Raw genomic sequence first — 18,945 nt, 5'->3', positions numbered from 1 at the left:
AGTTAAATTAATTAGAAATTCTTTTTTTTAGCATGAAAGAATTAATAGTAATTCTTCTCTGATTTCAAGTTGATAAGCATGACACGAACTTCCATCAAATAACTTGTTATGTTTATAAATTTAATTAGAAATCCTTTTTTTTAACATAGAAATAATTGATAGCATCTTTTTTGTACAGTTATAACAAGAGAAAAAAAAACATCTTATTTTTTTATTTGTTTATAAATATATATTTTTTTACCTCATACTCTTTTTTTTTATTTCTTATAAAATAATAAGTGATAAGTAATATTATGTTACTATTTAATTTATTTTTATTTAATTACATAATTAATAATTTTATTAATAATATAATCGTATAACCTCAAATATTTTAAAAAGAAAAATATGATTTCCCACAATTAATCCCACAGTATAACCAAACACCCATTTAAACATATTCATATAATCAAACCTTTACGTATCCGTACTTGTGGGTTCCCACTTTTTCAAAAATGGGTTTCATTCCCGTCAAATCTCATCTCGTATAATTCCATGACAAACAAATAGGTCCTCGGACTTTTTGGGCGTGATACAAAACTGCCAACAAATCAAAAATTAATATTCTATTCACAAATCAAATATAACGCCTTCATGTCATTGTACTGTATCAAAAAAAGAAAAGAAAAACTGGTGCGCCATGCGCACTATTTGATGCACATATCTAGTACGCGCACTAAATTGATGTGTTTTTCTAGTGTGCGCACTCTTCTAATTTGGTGCGCGCGGACTGAGTATGTGTGGGTGGTAGAAATTAAATGTTGAAATAGTGCGCATACTAAATATGTATGGGTGGTAGGAATTAAATTTTGAAATAGTGTCTGGACTGAGAGTATGCGTGAGTGGTAGAAATTAAATTTTGAAAGATTGGATGATGTTTGTTTAATTTTGATTAATTGGAGTGCTAAGTACAAAAATTTCGGCTAAAAAGCAGTTATCACGTCCCTTAAAAATAATTTATTTTAACTCGAAACAAGTAATTTAATTCATCTTAATTTTAGTACTCCAATACCAGCATACACTCAAATCACATGCCGATTATTTTATATGTAATAGCAACAATAAAAACAAAATTTAAATTTAATGAATGACTCGGAAAATAAACAAACAAATTTGATAAAAAGAGAAGTTGTGATATCATTTTCTCCAACAACATGCGGGGAGCAAGTTGGATATGTAAATTAACCCATCTGATATGCATTACCATTTAATTTTACTAATATACTTTTTAATATTTTCATGTTTTGAGATTCTCTCGTCGATGAACACATCAGGTGGGATCCACAATTAAAAGAAAAAAAAACAAATACACTTGACTTGTACATAACTCGTATTTAATTTTTTTATATATAGTTATGTGAACTATTACGTATCCATATATTCCGTATAATTTTAGCATTTACGCCATACATTTTCTCTCAAAATGATTTGTACACTATTACAAAAATGTTAACTATACATTTTCTCTCAAAATGTTAACTATTACAATATCTTAAATGAATGCAATAAAAATTCAAATAAATAGTGAGTAAAGGGAGGAGGCGCTTGCAGAAAAATAAGCTCAACCATATGCACACTGTCAATTAAAATGAAACTGTGTACGATTAGAAATGTCTATACATGGTTAATAATCAAGAAAATATGATGTTTTGTTCAAATCACCAAACACGGATTTATCACAAAAACCGTGTAAGATTTATTCACGCCTTCAACTGAACCAGTTCAAAATTTGTATGTATGATTCAATTTGAATAAATATGTGTATTGAGTTCAATTGCCTTCTTAATTTATAAATGCATAGTATCATATTAATTAATTTATGCATGTTTATGGCTAGAAAATTAACATAGATGTTTTTCATAACATTAATTATAAACATCTTATTAAATGAATATTTATATACACAAATTAAATAACATAGAAGATAAACAAGCAACATAAATGTCAATTCAATGCCATATTCTCCTCATATGCATCTATGAGATTAAATCGACCTCCTGTCGCGTGATCAGTGAAACCTGATCAATATTTAGTCCTAACGCCAATCTTAGTATTTCTTGCTAAGTACACCGGTTAGAGATATTTAGAATTTATTACTTATATTTATTAGTGTTTCACATTCCAGAATCCTAAAACTCTGAATGAATCATTAAGTAAATCTAACTCAAGAATTATAAAACATATATTTGCTCTAAGACACTAACACCATCACCAAATTGAAGGAGCCAAATTTCCCTTCTTCCAAAGACCAACGAGGAGCAAAATTCTCCATCCTCTTAAATTAGCAACCTAAGGTCGAAGACGTTAAGGGTCTAAATCTTTAGGAAGCTTTATTGCATAGCTTAATTAGGAATAAGAACTCTTAAGTTGCATATGTATTATATAAGAGAAGGGATCAAGTTACAACAACTTTTAACAACTTTTTGAGTGTGCTTATGCACGGTCTGTTTGGAACTGATTGTCTAATCGCTTGGGATATAGACTAATGGTGTTAGGAGATTCTATTGAGCAGACTTGGTCCAGGTCTAAGCGTTCAGCTATGGCAGCTGGAATTCAAAATGAAAGAGTCTGGATTGTATGGTTTAGCATAACCATGTGGTTTGTGTGGAAGCAAAGGAATGAGAAGGTCTTTAGAGATAAGGTGTTGCCTTCAATGAATTTAGTTCATCAAATTCATGAAGAGGGAATGTTGTGGATGAAATTTTGCAAGGACAAATTGAGATAGATGTGAGAGGTTGCAAGGAGAGGCAATGGATGTAATTTTTATTATTTTTTTCCATTTTTCGGTTTGGTAGCTTCTACCAACAGTGTCAAAAAAAAAGTTACAACAACTATTTTCTACATTTTCAAAGTCCAAATCGTCGATCCAACCCGTTAGATGTGATCTCCACAATAAAATGTGCTTCCAGATCAAATTTTATATTTTTTTCGAATTTTTTTACTATTTATTATGATGAGTACAAAATTCAATGATCTGAATTTGACTAGTTTTTGTACCCATCTTAATAAATAATAAAAAAATTCAAAAAAATATAAAATTTGGTCTCCAACCACATTTTATTGTAGAGATCACATCTAACAGTTTGGATCGACGATTTGAACTTTGAAAATATAAAAAATAGTTGTTGTAACTTGTAATTCAAAAATTGTTGTAACTTGATCTCTCCTCATTATATAAATAAATAGGGAAATAGATGACACAAGAAACACCCCTTTTTTTATTTAGTTCGCAAAACCTAAATCTCAGAATGTTGAGATGATCGAAACCTTAAAGTCTTGGGATATTTAACAGCATAAGTTTGTGCCCGTCTGAAGATTGAACGTTTCCACAATCAATAAATTCTTTCGCGCAGTGCGAGAGATCACCATCGAGTCTTTTTTTTTATATAAATTATTTAATTTCTCCCCCAAACTCAGACCTTTATAGTTATAAAATGGAACCTCACACATGCCTTGTACGAACATTCACACAGTGAATAATAATTGCTTGGTTTAAGTTTAAACAGTAGAGAATTAACAATAGTAGCCAAATAGTCAAATTAAAACCCGTGCCAACTGCCAATAGATAGAATTGAAAGTACATGCAACAGGTAATGTTTCAACTTGAATCACATGCTTGATGCTTGCCTTAAAATGGGGTGTCTATCAACCACATGCTTGCGTTCCAAAACATCAAATGGAATGCATCCCATAGTATTTTTTTTTTTTAATTGTAACATCCCAATTTTCCAAAACATGGAGATATATCTAACTTCAAATAATATGTGTTTCAAAATATATACAGCCACAGTGATTTTCAATTATATTTATAAACCTAAGTATTCCGGTAATTTGAAACTAATACACCACAAATACATATGAATAATTATAGCAGAAAATATGTAATTGTAAAGTTCCGAAAAAAAAAATGTGGATTTATAAATTTAGTAAGTGTTGAAATAAGAAATTCTGAAAATTGTGTAACACATTAAAATTTTCATTTAGGTACTATAAATTAGTTACATATGTTAATTAAATTTCATTTGCTTAATTGTAAAGTCGTATATTGATTAGAAAAATTTACTCAACCTTGGGATATTTAAAGATTTATTGTAGCATCATGATAATTAAAATCTTAGTATTTTAAAGTATATTTTAATTCTAAAATCATATGAGGTCCTCAATGTAAATAACCTATTCTCTAAATCAGAAAGGAGTAATTAAATAAATTTCTTTTAATATTAAATTTGAATATGGAACACATGTCATCAACTCTTATCCTCCACTTAGCCTAACTTCACTAAGAAACTTTTAACAATAACATCAATCTCCACCAATTTTAATTCTTCTCCACAACATTTCCTTTTGTGAATCCACCGACAGCTACCTCATTCATTTCTCATTTTACTATATTCCCCATTTGTACTTTAGTGGAAACTTGGGTGAAATTCTCTGAAATTAAAGCAAGGGAAAGAAGAGTAGTGAAGTGTACTTAGAGACTCCTTGACACTAGATGTTCATGGTACTCTCTATTTCTCTTGTGCTTTTTCTTTCCTAGAACTAAAGCTTGAGTTCAATTAGTGTTACTTTACTATTAATTCTATTGTGAATCACACTTAAAATTGTGACTGTTTGTGAATTAATATGATACTCTTACTGCGAAGAAATTTCAAAGTCTTTGAGTTTGAAATTAATCTTGTTTTTGGGCAAATTTGTGATATATATATATATATATATATATATATATATCAAGAGGAGGGTTCAAATGCCTCCATTTTTTGTGCCTCTATCATGCCTCCATTTTTAAAAACTTAAATAATTCAAAGTTTAAAACTTAAATATCAAAATAAAACCATTAAATATGATCTATATTATTTTCTCTCTGTGTCCATAAAAAATTATCACATTTTGATTTTGCTTTTATATGAATCAATAAGTTGAAAAATCAACATCTAGAAATTATCCATATTAGTATACATTTTTACAAGCTCAAGATGACAACCAAAACAAAGTTGAAATGCCATAATTTTTTACGCGTGCATAGATAAAATAATGTAGTTTATATCCAACGATTTTATTTTGAATTTTAAGATTTAAATTTTTGAAGCATAATGGAGGCACAAAAAATGGAGGCATTTGAACTCTCCTCATATATAAATCAAGTTTACAAAGTACTTCTTGCTAACCCCTCTGATGACTCCAACAATTTATTTTATATTTCAAGCGACCTAATTGGAGAAACAAAACTCAATATTTATTTTGCCCAAACGCTCCCTTGCAATTTGTTAAAACTTAAGCTATAAAATGTGTAGTAAATAAATGGAAAGAAAAAGGGAAGAGGATAGTGGCGATATTCACCAGATGAAGCTTGGAAAGGATGACATTATGAATGATAGCAATGCTAGTATTAATAGCATGGAGAGAAGCATAAGGCAGTCATTCTCGGACGAGGATCTGCAACAACAATGGGCGGCTATAGAGAGGCTTCCGACAGACGACCGCCTCAGAACCTCTCTCTTCTTCCAGCACCAACACATTGACGACCAAAACAACATTGGAAAGGGTGAGGGAAAGAGAAATGGAGAGAAACAGGTGTGGGTTCCGGTGGATGTGGGGCAACTGGGACCTGTGGAGATGCACCATTTCATCGAGACACAGATCAAGCACATCGAGCAAGACAATTTGAGGTTCCTCCAGAAGCAAAGGAGCAGGCTTGACCGGTACGCAATCTACTCTTCCAAAGTGTCCAAATCATGTATTTCGTTTTGTTTTCAAGCATTTTTCTCATGGTTTGTAACATCAGCCGAGTCGGACCGGAATTGGCCGGGACCGATTCAAGTCCTAGTTACAGAGTGTGCGAGTTTTGTGGTAAAAATAGGCTGAATCAGTTTAATTGGACCGATTCAGTCTAGTTTTTATCCAAATCGGACCAATTCTCACAATTTGGGCCAAGGCTGCTTTCATTTTCCGAAAATATGGTTTTGTGATTGGGTCGTATCCCACAATTTTTCAGTAAAAACTTGACAATTTTTCTTCTATCCCCTTTTATTTATTTAATCTTTTCTTTAGTTATTTTAAAAATTCTATTGATAAATATACCCTTTCATTTAGAATACTCCACTCTTCTCTCTCATCTCTTCCTCACTGTATATAAACAAAATCTTTTTTTTTTTTTAATTCTTGACAGAGGTTGTCAGTTTTGGTATATGCACAAAATCTGAAAAATTAGAATTTCGAGAACTTGAACTAAAATGTATTAAAAACAAATTGTGGATACAACACTTTTTGATAGGTGGAGAGTAGTGAATAACAAACAAACTTCTTTATATTATTAACTCTTAATATTTTCTTACATGACAGAAGAATACTACTTTTATAATTCTAAACATTACAAGAAAACTCTAGAAATTTGTACAACATTAAAAGAAAAAAGAGAATTCGAAACAACATAGTAGATTCTGACAACCGTTCACTAAAATAGCTATAAATCTTTGTAGGGAACTCCAAATGACTTGACACCTATATGCGAAATGGTCCTGTAATACCTTTTTTTTTGAGACAGAAACGAGGGTCAAGCCCTCCTTTAATTGAATCAAACAAGGTTACAAGAGTTTTGAACCCAATAAAAATAAAAACAAAGCCAGCTCAGATGCTTGAGCCTAAAGAGAGAAAACGATAAAAAGAAAAAACAAAGATAAGTGAAAGATCCCTAAACAGTAAGTAAAAGGAGATAAAATTTTAAAAGAAGTTCAATACTGAGTCAAGTGCCAGTATTCTATGAAGTTGATTTTATTGCGTCTGTTGCCTTAATGTTCTTGCTGTTCGCACCGCCGCGTTGTATTCCTCTTGGATTTCCCTTGCCAGACCATTTACATCTTTGCATGTTCCTCTGAATATACGGCTACATCTTTCTCGCCACACCACAAACCTTGATATTATCATTATCTCCTTTGTTTTCCTGTTGTGTGTTCGTTGGAACAGTGCCTGCGTATGTACCGATATTCCCTGTACCAGTCCAGTTTGCACTGCTGTCTGCCGATATATTGCTAGGGTGGTTTGGCACGAATTGAATAAGTGTCTCACCGTCTCGCATTGTCTTTTACACATCTCGCACCTGTTTACTAATTCCCAGCCTCTCTTTTTCAGATTGTCTATTGTGAGTAGCCTATTGAGACACATGAACCATGCAAATACAATAATTCTAGGGGGCACTCTGAGTTTCCAGATTCTCTGTATTTTTGTTTTGAACATTGGTCCGTTTCTGATATTCCAATAAGCTGATTTGACCGTGAATTTTCCATTTTGGTCCCATTTCCATATTACACTATCAGGTTCGGATGTAATAGTTACCGGGTTTGTTTCCATGGCCTGTTGCAACATTGTTAATTGTTCGTGTGCCTCCGGTGACATATTTGATCTAAACAGTTGTTGTATTTGTGTCATTTCTGACGTCTCTGCTAGTGTGACATTCTCATTTAGTGTGTATGTGAATAGTATTTCAAACCTGAATTTTAGGACTCCTCTTCCCCAGTCATGGTTCCAGAATTTAACTCGGGTTCCATTCTGTGGTTGCATTTCTGTCGAAATTTTGAAGAAAGCTGATGCCTCATTGAGTGTTTGTGAGAAGAAGTCTGATATGGGTATTATTTGGTTAGTGTTTGTTGTTGCATTGAAGATTGACTTCCAGAGTTTGGGGTCACTTGTTGCCCATTGCCAGCACCATTTAATGAGCATCGCTTGGTTGAAAACATGCAGGTCTTTGACGCCCAATCCTCCTAATTTCTTTGGCATACACACCAAATCCCAATTTGCCAAATTTAGTTTCCTTTGATTTTGTGTTACTCCATGCCATAAGAAGTGTCTTCTTATCTTGTCGATTTGGTTTATTGTTCCTTTTGGTAGTCTGAAGCACGCCATGTAATAGGTCGGTAGAGCCGACAATACCGAGTTGAGCAAAGTTAGCCGTCCCGCAATTGAAAGGAATTTGGCTGACCATCCAGTCAATCTTTTACTGAATTTTTCAATCAGTGGCGAGTATGATGTCTTGTTTAGCCTTCTGTTTGAAAGTGGCAACCCAAGGTAAGTAAAGGGGAACTGTCCTAAGTGACATCCCATGCTTGCGGCTAAGTGTTGACCTAGCTGTTGTGTTCCTCTTGAGAGCAGTAGTTCGGATTTTTGGAAATTGACCTCCAGACCCGATATTTGGTGGAATGCGGTAAAAGCAATCTTCAATATCTGCATGTGTCTCAAGTCTGGTTTAAGGAAAAATAATGCATCATCTGCATAGAGTAAGCAAGGTTTCATACCTGGAAATGGCAAGCATATGGCTCCCGTGTCTCTCAACCTTTGGAACCATCTGCTTAGGAAATCCATGGATATGATGAAGAGGTAAGGGGATATCGGGTCTCCTTGTCTCACTCCTCGTTTGAGTATTAACTTTTTCCCTAATAGGGCATTAATAAGAGTTTGTGAAGTGCCCGAAAGTACTAGGTTTCTTATCCAAGTCAATCATGCACTTGGGAAGTTCAGATTTTGCATAACTTTCAGCATGTATTCCCAACTGACAGTGTCAAACGCCTTGCGTATGTCGGCTTTAAATATTGCTAATGGTATGTTCTGTTGGTATGTGTGATGCAAGGTGTGTTGCGCATAGATAAATCCCTCCGTGATTTGTCTGTTTTTGAAGAAGCCCGTCTGTGGGTCCTGTAATACCTAAAACTAAAACTTAATTATTATATATGTTTCTTATAAATAATATGAAATAAGGCATTAAAACTAAAACTCATTAATAATTGTCATCGACAGAGTACATATGAAGCAACCAACAATAGAGGTGAGATACAAGAATCTGAGTGTGGAAGCCGAGTGCGAGGTGGTGCAAGGGACACCTTTACCCACATTATGGAACTCTCTCATGAGCATGATCTCGGTAAGTGTGTATATATATATGCATATTTTCTATATTTTCTTACAAAAATAATTGAATATTAACAGTCACATCCACTCACTACGTACTTCGAATTAATGTATCGGTTGATCGTTCTACTGCCACTAGCTGTAGCTTACATCCCAACAGATATATGCATGTTTCCTATATTTTCTTACAAAAATAATTGATGATTAACAGTCACATCTCTCATTAGCATGATCTATCATGCCGCTGTAGCTTACATCCCCACAGATGGCCATAATGGCAATTTTTGCCTCTTGGCCTCTGTACCTACAGGTTCAGTTACATGTATATGAGGAGTCCTGTAGTATTTTGGCACACATAAATTTTATATATTCCGTTTGAATTATGTGGGTGTGTGTGTGTATATTTATATATATATAGGGTGTTAGAAGGTTGCCTGGATTGAATCATCGACAAACAACAATTCGCATTTTGAATGACGTCAGTGGAGTCATTAAGCCGGCCAGGCAAGTTAATTAATTAATTAATTTCTCAATTTAAAAATCAAATAGTCAATCTAAACTGTTCAATATGATCTTCATATGAAAATGTAAAAAGTGACCAAATTTTATATATTTTGGAATTATTTTACTATTTTATTAGGTAGGTAGAAAATCACTTATTTCCATAATTTTTACATCAAGTGATTTTCTACTTGTCTAAAACAATAGTAAACCAATTTTAAAAATATAAAATTTTGATCTCCAAGTACATATTTATATAGAGATCATATTGAGCAGTTTGGATCGACTGTTTGGACTTTGGAAACAAAGATATAAATCCATATCATGGATCGACCCGTGCTTTGAAAAATATCAATAGCCTCACTCATAAACTAATTAAGCCATACAATAATTAGTTATTAGTTGATCAAGAAATTAAATATAGGATCACTTTGTTGCTTGGATCTCCTGGATGTGGCAAATCAACTTTCTTGCGAGCTCTTTCTGGAAAGCTAGACAAATCTCTCAAGGTTCCTACATCCTCTTAGCTTGCAAATTTCTAATAAACATTATTTATTTGACAAATAATAAATAGAACCTGACACTTTTTTTGCAATAGTATTTTTGAGTTTTGACCATTTGCAAATAGCACCCCACCATCACTTGGCTTACTTTACTGTTTCACAATAAAACATAATTTATTTGCTTAGGTAAATGGGGAAATTAGCTACAATGGATACAGATTAGATGAGTTTGTACCAGAGAAAACATCGGCATATATTAGCCAGCATGACCTTCATATTCCCGAAATGACAGTAAGAGAGGTTTTGGACTTCTCTGCAAGGTTTCAAGGTGTTGGCAGCCGAGCCGGTAATAACACAATCCATGTCAAAGCTCATATATTACGATTTTTTTTACACTAAGAGTGAGTCTATCATTTTCCTCCTGAAACAAAAATATGTAGACATTGTGAAAGAAGTAATACAAAGGGAGAAGGACCAAGGAATTACTCCGGACCCCGATGTCGATGTTTACATGAAGGTAAAAAAGAACAAATCACTTGCCTTTTTGGTTTTAGAATTAAATCAAAAGGAAAGAGAGAGAAAAATAACAAGCTTCAAAAGCAAGTACTTTCCAAAAATTTAACTTCTCTGATACAGGCCATATCTTTGGAGGGGCTAGAAAGAAGTTTGACTATATCATGAAGGTAATAAATAAGCTCACGTTAATAAAAGTAGAGAAAAAGAAAATGAAATACCAGTAACATAATTAAATCCACATATTTTTAAAATATACTATAATCAGATAATGGGGCTAGACATATGCGCTGATACAATTGTTGGTGATGCCATGAGAAGAGGCATCTCAGGCGGCGAGAGGAAACGACTGACTACAGGTAATCTATCAAATCTTTCTCATTCTTCATTTTTGTACCTTTTGTTATAATTATGTTTTAGGCATAGAAGAAAAAATTGGAATTGGAATCGGGATCGGTCTTTTGATCGTGGAATCGGAATCAGGTGAATTGGTCGGAATCGGCCGAATCGGATCGGAAAATCAGACTTTTTTACCAGAAGCTTGTTTTACACTAAAAAATTAGGAAAAAATTGATAAAAAATAATTAGTCAATAATTTATGTTTAGACAAATGATTACAATCAAATAATACACTAATACAATATAATACAAGCATTAAAACTAAAAATGACGGGAGATATTGTTGTACTAGCTGAATCACTTCATCGTCGCTTGTATTATGATAGAAAGGGAGATATTGTTGTCCAGTCAATTAATACAAGGGTGACATTAATTGAATACTCCTCTATTTAATACAGTACAAATGACGGGTGACTAATTGAAAATAATATGTGCCAATCTTTTGAATGGACTAGATATATATAAAAATACAACCTTATATAAAAATGCATTGATGTTCCCAACAACAAAAGCTGTAGTGTGGTGGTAGTAGGTTTGGCTTATAAGCATGAGGTCTCTAGTTTGATTCCCGCTGGGGGAAATTTTTTTTTGGGTATTGTTGTATTAGCGTTTCGGCCGAATTTGGCTAGAATTGGATCGTTTCAGTAGATTCAGGCTGTTTCGGCAGAAATTTGACCGGAATAGGACTGTACTGACCAAATTTGACCGGAATAGGACCGTTCCGGCCGAACTTTGGACGAAAAAAACACTATCCGGGTAACTCAGCTTGAAATCAGATTGGCTCCAGCCGATTCCTCTCTGGAATGGCCGGTTTTTCCTTCTATGGTTTTAGGTGATTGATTGGTTCATGTCCTTATTATTCCAGCATGTATGTTTTATCAAATAGCAATATACAAATTATTTACCAGGAGAGATGATAATTGGGCCTTCAAAAGCTCTATTTATGGATGAAATATCAACCGGCTTAGACAGCTCCACGACATACCAAATTGTCTCCTGCCTTCAGCAGCTGGCCCACATAGCAGAGTCAACTGTAGTTGTATCGCTTCTCCAACCATCACCTGAAACATACAATCTGTTTGATGATATCATATTGATGGCTGAGGGGAAAATCGTGTATCACGGACCCAGAGACGAAATTTTGAACTTTTTTGAGGAATGTGGATTTAAATGCCCTGAAAGGAAAGGAGCTGCAGATTTCCTACAAGAGGTATTCATTTTACAAATCATCCTATAAATACATATATTGCAAACTAAAAAAACATTCATGAATCCTGTCAAATACCGTAAATTCTTACAAACATGGTAATCAGTCTTTTACACGTTGTTGCACACTTGGTTGTGTCAGAGCATGATATTTTTCAAAAAAAAAAAATGGAATGGATCAGGTGCTATCCAAGATGGATCAAGAGCAATACTGGAGCCGATCAAACGAGGCTTACAGGTACATAAAGGTGGATGAACTGGTGAAGATATTCATATCACACAAGGCTGGATGGGGTTTATCAGTTGAGCTAGCGAAACCATATGACAAGTTGCAGTGTCACAAACATTCTCTTTCCTTCAGCAAATACCATAGTAGGAAATATCGGTATCGGGATCGGGATCGGCCCCGGCCGATACCGATCCGGGATCGGCGTATCGGCCGGTATCGGCCGATTCGGATCGGAAAATCGGACTTTTTTGCCAGAAGCTTGTTTTACACTAAAAAAAATAGGAAAAAAATGATAAAAATTAATTTTTCAATAATTTATGTTTAGATAAATGATTACAATCAAATAATCCACTAATACAATATAATACAAGCATTAAAACTATAAACATATTCTTTTACTGCCAGAAACTATGTCATGCTGGCTGGATCACTTCATCGTTGTCTGTATTATAATAAAAATGGGGATATTGTTGTCCGGAACTAAAAAAAGAAGACATTGTAGATCCAAATGAAGGATTGTTAACATCTTCATATCTATATGCATATGGTGGCTGATTATACCCCCCACTAAACCCTGATGTACTCGACATCTCATCATAAGAACTAACATTTTGACGTCTTGTTAGTTCATTAATATTTTTAAATCGTGTTTCTCTTAGTTCAATTCCTGAGGTAGCATAGTTGGCAGTGTTCTATACTTTTATTTACTGTTTAGTTGGCAGCATGCATGTGGTAGATGCATATTACTCAATTTCACATCCCTTCTCCATTTCTGAACCTTTTTATATGGAGTTCTATTTAATCACGGGTACTTGGCAACATATATAAATCTTTTACTGCTACGTGGTAGTTGGGTATTGGACCAAAACAGCATAAATCGGACCAAAACAGCATAAATCGGACCAAAAACAGAAAAACCATCAGTATCGGCTCGGTATCGGATCGGACTCGGCGATACCGATACGTATCGGCCGATCCGGATCGGTATCGGCCGATATTGCCTACTATGGCAAATACTCTATCTCAAAATGGGAGTTGTTCAAGGCATGCGTTGCTAGAGAGCTGCTTCTCATGCGCAGGAACTCCTTTGTTTACATATTCAAATCTACTCAGCTGGGTATCATTGCGCTGATCACTGGTACAATATTTCTTCGTACGCGCATGGCGATTGATACACTACACTCCAATTACTATTTGGGTTCTCTCTTCTATACACTGCTATTACTAATGGTGAATGGCACTTCTGAGGTGGCAATGACTATAAAACGACTACCAATTTTCTACAAGCAGAGGGACCTCTTCTTTTACCCAGCCTGGGCTTATTCAGTACCTGCATCTCTCCTGAAAATACCAGTCTCTTTGCTAGAATCAGTGGTATGGACAACCATTACTTATTTTCTTATTGGATTTACACCTGAAGCATCACGGTAAATGCACTTTGCCACGTCTTCTCTTTTTGAACAGTTTACAAATTTTTCAATGGAATTAGCATCAACCTCTTCACCGAAAATGATTTACTATAGTCAAAGGGCAAAAATAACAGTACCTTTGCCAGCAATTTTGTTTATGGTTCTAATTTCCTTTGTACAAAATAAATTACATCAGGTACTTCTGTCAACTCCTGTTACTATTCTTTGTACATTCACTATCTCTGTCTATGTTCCGATGCATTGCTTCCTACTTCCAAATGGTGGTGGCTTCTCTTCAGGCATATTCTCTTCTTTTGGTGCTTACGTTATATTTTGGAGGATTTGTTCTCCCACGCCGTAAGCAATTGCTTCTGTTTCATTTCTTCTCTGCACATGAACGTAGAAATCATACTCTCGGAAGTCGGAACCATGCACTTAGCACTTAGCACTTATCATGCCAGTTAACTTTAACTAGAAGATCTTAAGTACCCTTTTTGTTAGAAGTTTTGAGTTCTGTATGTTGATAGCTTGTTTGGATGGATTTGATAAACTGTTAATTTATGAATCCTTTTGCAGCTTCGATGCCGCAATGGCTGAAATGGGGATTTTGGGTTTCACCTTTGACATATGCAGAGATTGGTCTAGCTGTAAATGAATTTCTTGCGCCGAGGTGGCAAAAGGTAGTATCATAACTCAGCTAAAGTAAAATAAGTAAAAAGAAATCTATTTGCTAAAGTAAAATAAGTAAAAAGAAATCTATTTGCATAGCCGGCCCTTTACATTTCTTAATTTTCTGATTTTTTTTTTCTTTTTCTTCCTTTTTAATACTTTTGCTCATCAAACTAGATGCAATCATCAAATGTAACAACTGGGACACAAACGCTGAAAAGTCGAGGGTTGTTCTACACTGGATATTACTACTGGATTGGAGTTGGAGGCCTTATTGGTTTCATCCTTTTGTTCAACATTGGGTTCACTCTTGCCTTGACCTTCAAAAGACGTATGACTCTTTGGGTTCACAGGAAATCCATAGTTATTTAGTTCAAGAGAATAATTAACCAGTCCTTATTTTTCCTTGCTATGGCTACATAGCTGTTGATAATTAACAGTTTCCCAAGTGGACTGCAATAACACCAAAAATTAGCAGTTAGCCTTTGTAAATATTTAAGTTAATTAAGGCGCATGCACAGGACAATTGAAATTTGTATTGAATTAAATTATTTACCAATTGATCATATATCCTAGCTTATGGAGCTTCGAAGGTGATTATATCTCGTGAAAAGCTTCATCAACTTCAAGGCCATAAGATGGTCGATTCATCAGCAACAAACCCTCAAGAACACAAGGAGGCCGGTATGTAATGTGTTTTATCTAGTACTACTAGGAATTGCAAGATTGTTTTTTCTGGCATCATTGGTTTTGTAAATTGGCGACAACCTATTTGACAGAGAAAATGACAACTAACAACAATACTGTTCTTCACAGGGAGGATGGTGTTGCCTTTTATTCCCCTCGTCATATCATTTCAGGATTTAAATTACTACGTTGATGTTCCTCCAGTAAGTTTGCTATGAAATACTCATGTATTGGTTGCTTTTATATACATATATGTATATATTATAAATTGTTTCCAAGTGTCAATTAGATTTCAGAGATGATGCACCAAAAAAAGCAGAAATTTATGGGCCAATCAAATTATGATGTAGGAAATGAGAGTACAAGGCTATGCAGAGAAACGACTCCAACTTTTACACAACATAACGGGGGCATTTCGACCAAGTGTTCTTTCGGCATTAATGGGGGTTACAGGAGCAGGAAAAACAACCTTATTAGATGTTCTTTCTGGGAGAAAAACTGGAGGTTATATCGAGGGACGTATAAGAATTGATGGATATCCTAAGGTGCAGGAAACTTTTGCAAGAATATCAGGTTATTGCGAACAGACGGACATCCATTCTCCACAAATTACTGTGGAGGAATCGGTTGCTTATTCAGCTTGGTTGCGTCTACCGGAAGAAATCAGTGCTAAAACTAGACATGTGAGCACCTTCTTCTTAATTTACAGCATATATAGTCAGATAAATGTACTGATTGTAATTGGAAAAAATAAGGAAATTAAGTCTTCTTGGTTTATGTAGAATTTTGTAAATGAAGTAATTGAAACAATAGAGCTTGATCCCATAAGAGATGTACTTGTTGGCTTACCGGGGTTGAACGGTCTCTCGACTGAACAAAGGAAAAGGCTAACTATAGCAGTGGAGTTGGTGTCCAATCCATCAGTCATATTCATGGATGAGCCCACATCTGGTCTGGATGCCCGTGCTGCTGCAATCGTCATGCGTGCGGTTAAAAATGTTGCTGTAACCGGTCGAACTGTTGTCTGTACTATCCACCAGCCAAGCATCGACATATTTGAAGCCTTTGATGAGGTACTACTTGTTCTATCCAGAGATAACATAGTTTATTTTATTAAAAACAAAAGCACCATCTTGGTTCTAACAGACTCAACTATTCACTCTTTCCATTTCCTTAACTCTCAGCTAATTTTGATGAAAAGGGGTGGGGAATTGATCTATTCCGGGCCTCTGGGTCTACACTCATGTAAAGTTATTGAATATTTTGAGGCAAGTTTTCTGATGCTCAGTAAACTTTGAAAAATAGAACCTAATAACTTAATTATGATAAGAAAAAGGTTTGCAGGGTATTTCTGGAGTACCAAAAATCAGGGATAACTATAATCCGGCTACATGGATGCTAGAAGTTACCTCCCCATCTGTTGAGGCGCATCTGGGAATAAATTTTGCACATATATACAAGGAATCAAATCAATACAAGTGAGTTCTTCTGACCTTTTAGGACCAAGTGTTTGTTAGAAATAATAAACTTAATTAATGGTCAAATGTAATAGTTATTGTCTTGGGAAGTTAAAAAAGAAAACATATCTAGGAAAAAGAGAAGGTTAATGAGAGATTTAAATGTCATTTAATGATAATAGATAGAAAATTCCTATGAATCTATATAATATGTAACAAGTCTTTTGATTGTGAGAAGGTAAGAGAATATTGATAATATATCTAAAATTTTCCGCTATAGAGTATTCTCTCTCTAGTATTAATATATACTAGTTGCCTCAAATATTAAATCGATCCTATCAGTGCTGATAAAATTTTAATTGTATCCACTTTCAAATTTCTGATCGGTTGGTATAGATATCAACATTTCTTTCCAACAACATAAATCATGTCAGACATATGCATGTAACTCTCGACCAAAATAACTAGTGCAACCTATATCATTTTATTTTTCTAATTTTGATTTCATTTATATATATTGAAGGGAGAACGAGATTAAGGTGAAAGAACTAAGCACACCTTCACCAAGGTCGAGCGATCTCAGATTCGAGACACGTTACCCGCAAAAGTTCTGGGTGCAGTTCAAGGCTTGCCTGTGGAAGCAATCCTTATCCTATTGGAGAAGCCCTCAGTACAACATGAGTCGCATAACGTTCATGTTCGCAATATCCATCGTGCTTGGGCTATTGTTTTGGAACCATGGAGCCAAAATGTAAGTTTCATCTTTCAGAGGATAGGGCTAATAGATAGGGGATGAGGATCATTTTTTTCTTTAATGTTTATAAATTCTTTTGGTATCACTTTTTTCAGAAATAACCAACAAGATTTATTCAATATATTGGGCTGCATGTACTGTGCAACAGTGTTCACCGGAACAAAAAATGGCTCGTCAACAATGTCCTTTGTTTCTGTTGAACGCACCGTTGTCTACAGAGAGAACTTTGCAGGAATGTACTCTCCTTGGGCTTACTCCTTTGCTCAGGTTAGGAACCTGATCTTCATTTAATTTCATCTGAAAATATTACAGTCTTCCTTTGTTTTTTTACTCAATTAGCACAATACATATATAGCTTAGTGAATCAAGCACAAATTCATATATCTGTTGGTATTAATTAATATTGCAGGTTGCAATAGAGATAGTGAGATACCATATGTGTTGTTCCAGGTAGTGCTGTTCATGATCATAGCATACCCGGCTATTGGTTTCGAATGGAATGCCGGGAAATTCATGTGGTTCTTCTACGGCATGTTCTGCACCATTCTGTACATGATTTACTTCGGCATGATGCTCACCGCCATTACTCCCACTGCCGAGCTTGCCATCATTCTTCAGGCAGTTTTCTATAATCTCCTCAACCTTTTGTCTGGCTTTATCATTCCTGGCCCTGTATGCAACAAACAAACTCTCTATAAAAAATATTTTTTTAGTAAAGTCGTGGGTCAAGCCATCAGGGTTTCAAACTTATGACCTCTTGTATAGAGAGCTAGTCGAAAGAATGGTTCTCTACATAAATGTTTTAAATTAATTAATTAAGTTTACCCTGCAGCAAATTCCCGGATGGTGGATTTGGATGTACTACACATGCCCATTGGCCTGGACTCTGAATGCGCTCTTCACATCGCAGTATGGAGATGTCTCCAAACTAATCGTTATCTTCGGAGAGGAGAAATCCGTTGTGCAGTTTCTAGAAGATTATTTCGGGTTCCGCCATGACCGTTTACCGCTAGTCGCCATAATTCTCGCACTGTATCCTATTATCTTCGCCACCATTTTTGCTTATTTCATAGGGAGAATCAATTTCCAGAAAAGATAAGGCAGTTTTTATTGCAATAACATTGTTTTTGTGTAAAGGTTAAAACCAAAGCCAGAGATCAAGATCCTGGAAAAAAAATTATTTCAACATCCATGCAAACATGTTTGAAGTGTTAGATCATTAATTTGCTGAGGACTTGCCGACTTGTTCTCTTATGCATGTGCTCGTGCTTTTACTGGCATCTGCTTTCTTTCAAATGTCGAAAGTGAATTGAAATAATTTTAAAATTGGAAATTTTTATTCAACTTAAATGGAGAATTTTCAATAATAAACCTCATTATTCAACTGATCGATCAAAGAAATGTTTATGTGGAGCATTTAGTGTACATACCCAAAATGTTTGTTTCTGATTGTGTGGTACATAAAAATGTTTCATCATCTTTCTGCTATTTTTTTGTTTAATACGGATATTGTGGCATGTATTTTTTTTAACCTATTTTGGTTTTGATATTTTAAATTAGTTAAAAAGACATGGTCAAAATAAAAGAGCAACATATTTATGTACATTTTTTCATTATATAGATTTTAAATATTACTGTTTGAAAAGAAGTAATCTTTATTGATTAAATATTGTGAAGTAATCAA

At 34.6% G+C, this 18,945-nt stretch overlaps 1 pseudogene across 1 annotated transcript; it reads left to right on the top strand.

The window, feature by feature from the left end:
- The first annotated feature begins 5,058 nt into the window (after positions 1–5,058).
- Positions 5,059–18,495, top strand: LOC144545950 (ABC transporter G family member 41-like; annotated as a pseudogene). Its single transcript, XR_013508646.1, has 24 exons — positions 5,059–5,738; positions 8,824–8,947; positions 9,353–9,438; positions 9,860–9,944; positions 10,125–10,284; positions 10,379–10,455; positions 10,575–10,621; positions 10,720–10,810; positions 11,759–12,060; positions 12,239–12,416; positions 13,295–13,712; positions 13,891–14,051; positions 14,271–14,374; positions 14,541–14,694; positions 14,940–15,047; positions 15,180–15,253; positions 15,401–15,733; positions 15,833–16,123; positions 16,235–16,318; positions 16,395–16,528; positions 17,031–17,258; positions 17,357–17,533; positions 17,684–17,933; positions 18,094–18,495. The product of XR_013508646.1 is annotated as an ABC transporter G family member 41-like (transcript).
- The last annotated feature ends 450 nt before the right edge of the window (positions 18,496–18,945 follow it).

The sequence above is a fragment of the Carex rostrata genome, chromosome 28, assembly GCF_964058835.1.
Source record: "Carex rostrata chromosome 28, lpCarRost1.2, whole genome shotgun sequence".
Lineage (NCBI taxonomy): Eukaryota > Viridiplantae > Streptophyta > Magnoliopsida > Poales > Cyperaceae > Carex > Carex rostrata.
The sequence above is the reverse complement of the archived record's forward strand: the minus strand, read 5'-3'. Positions and strand labels throughout refer to the sequence as shown.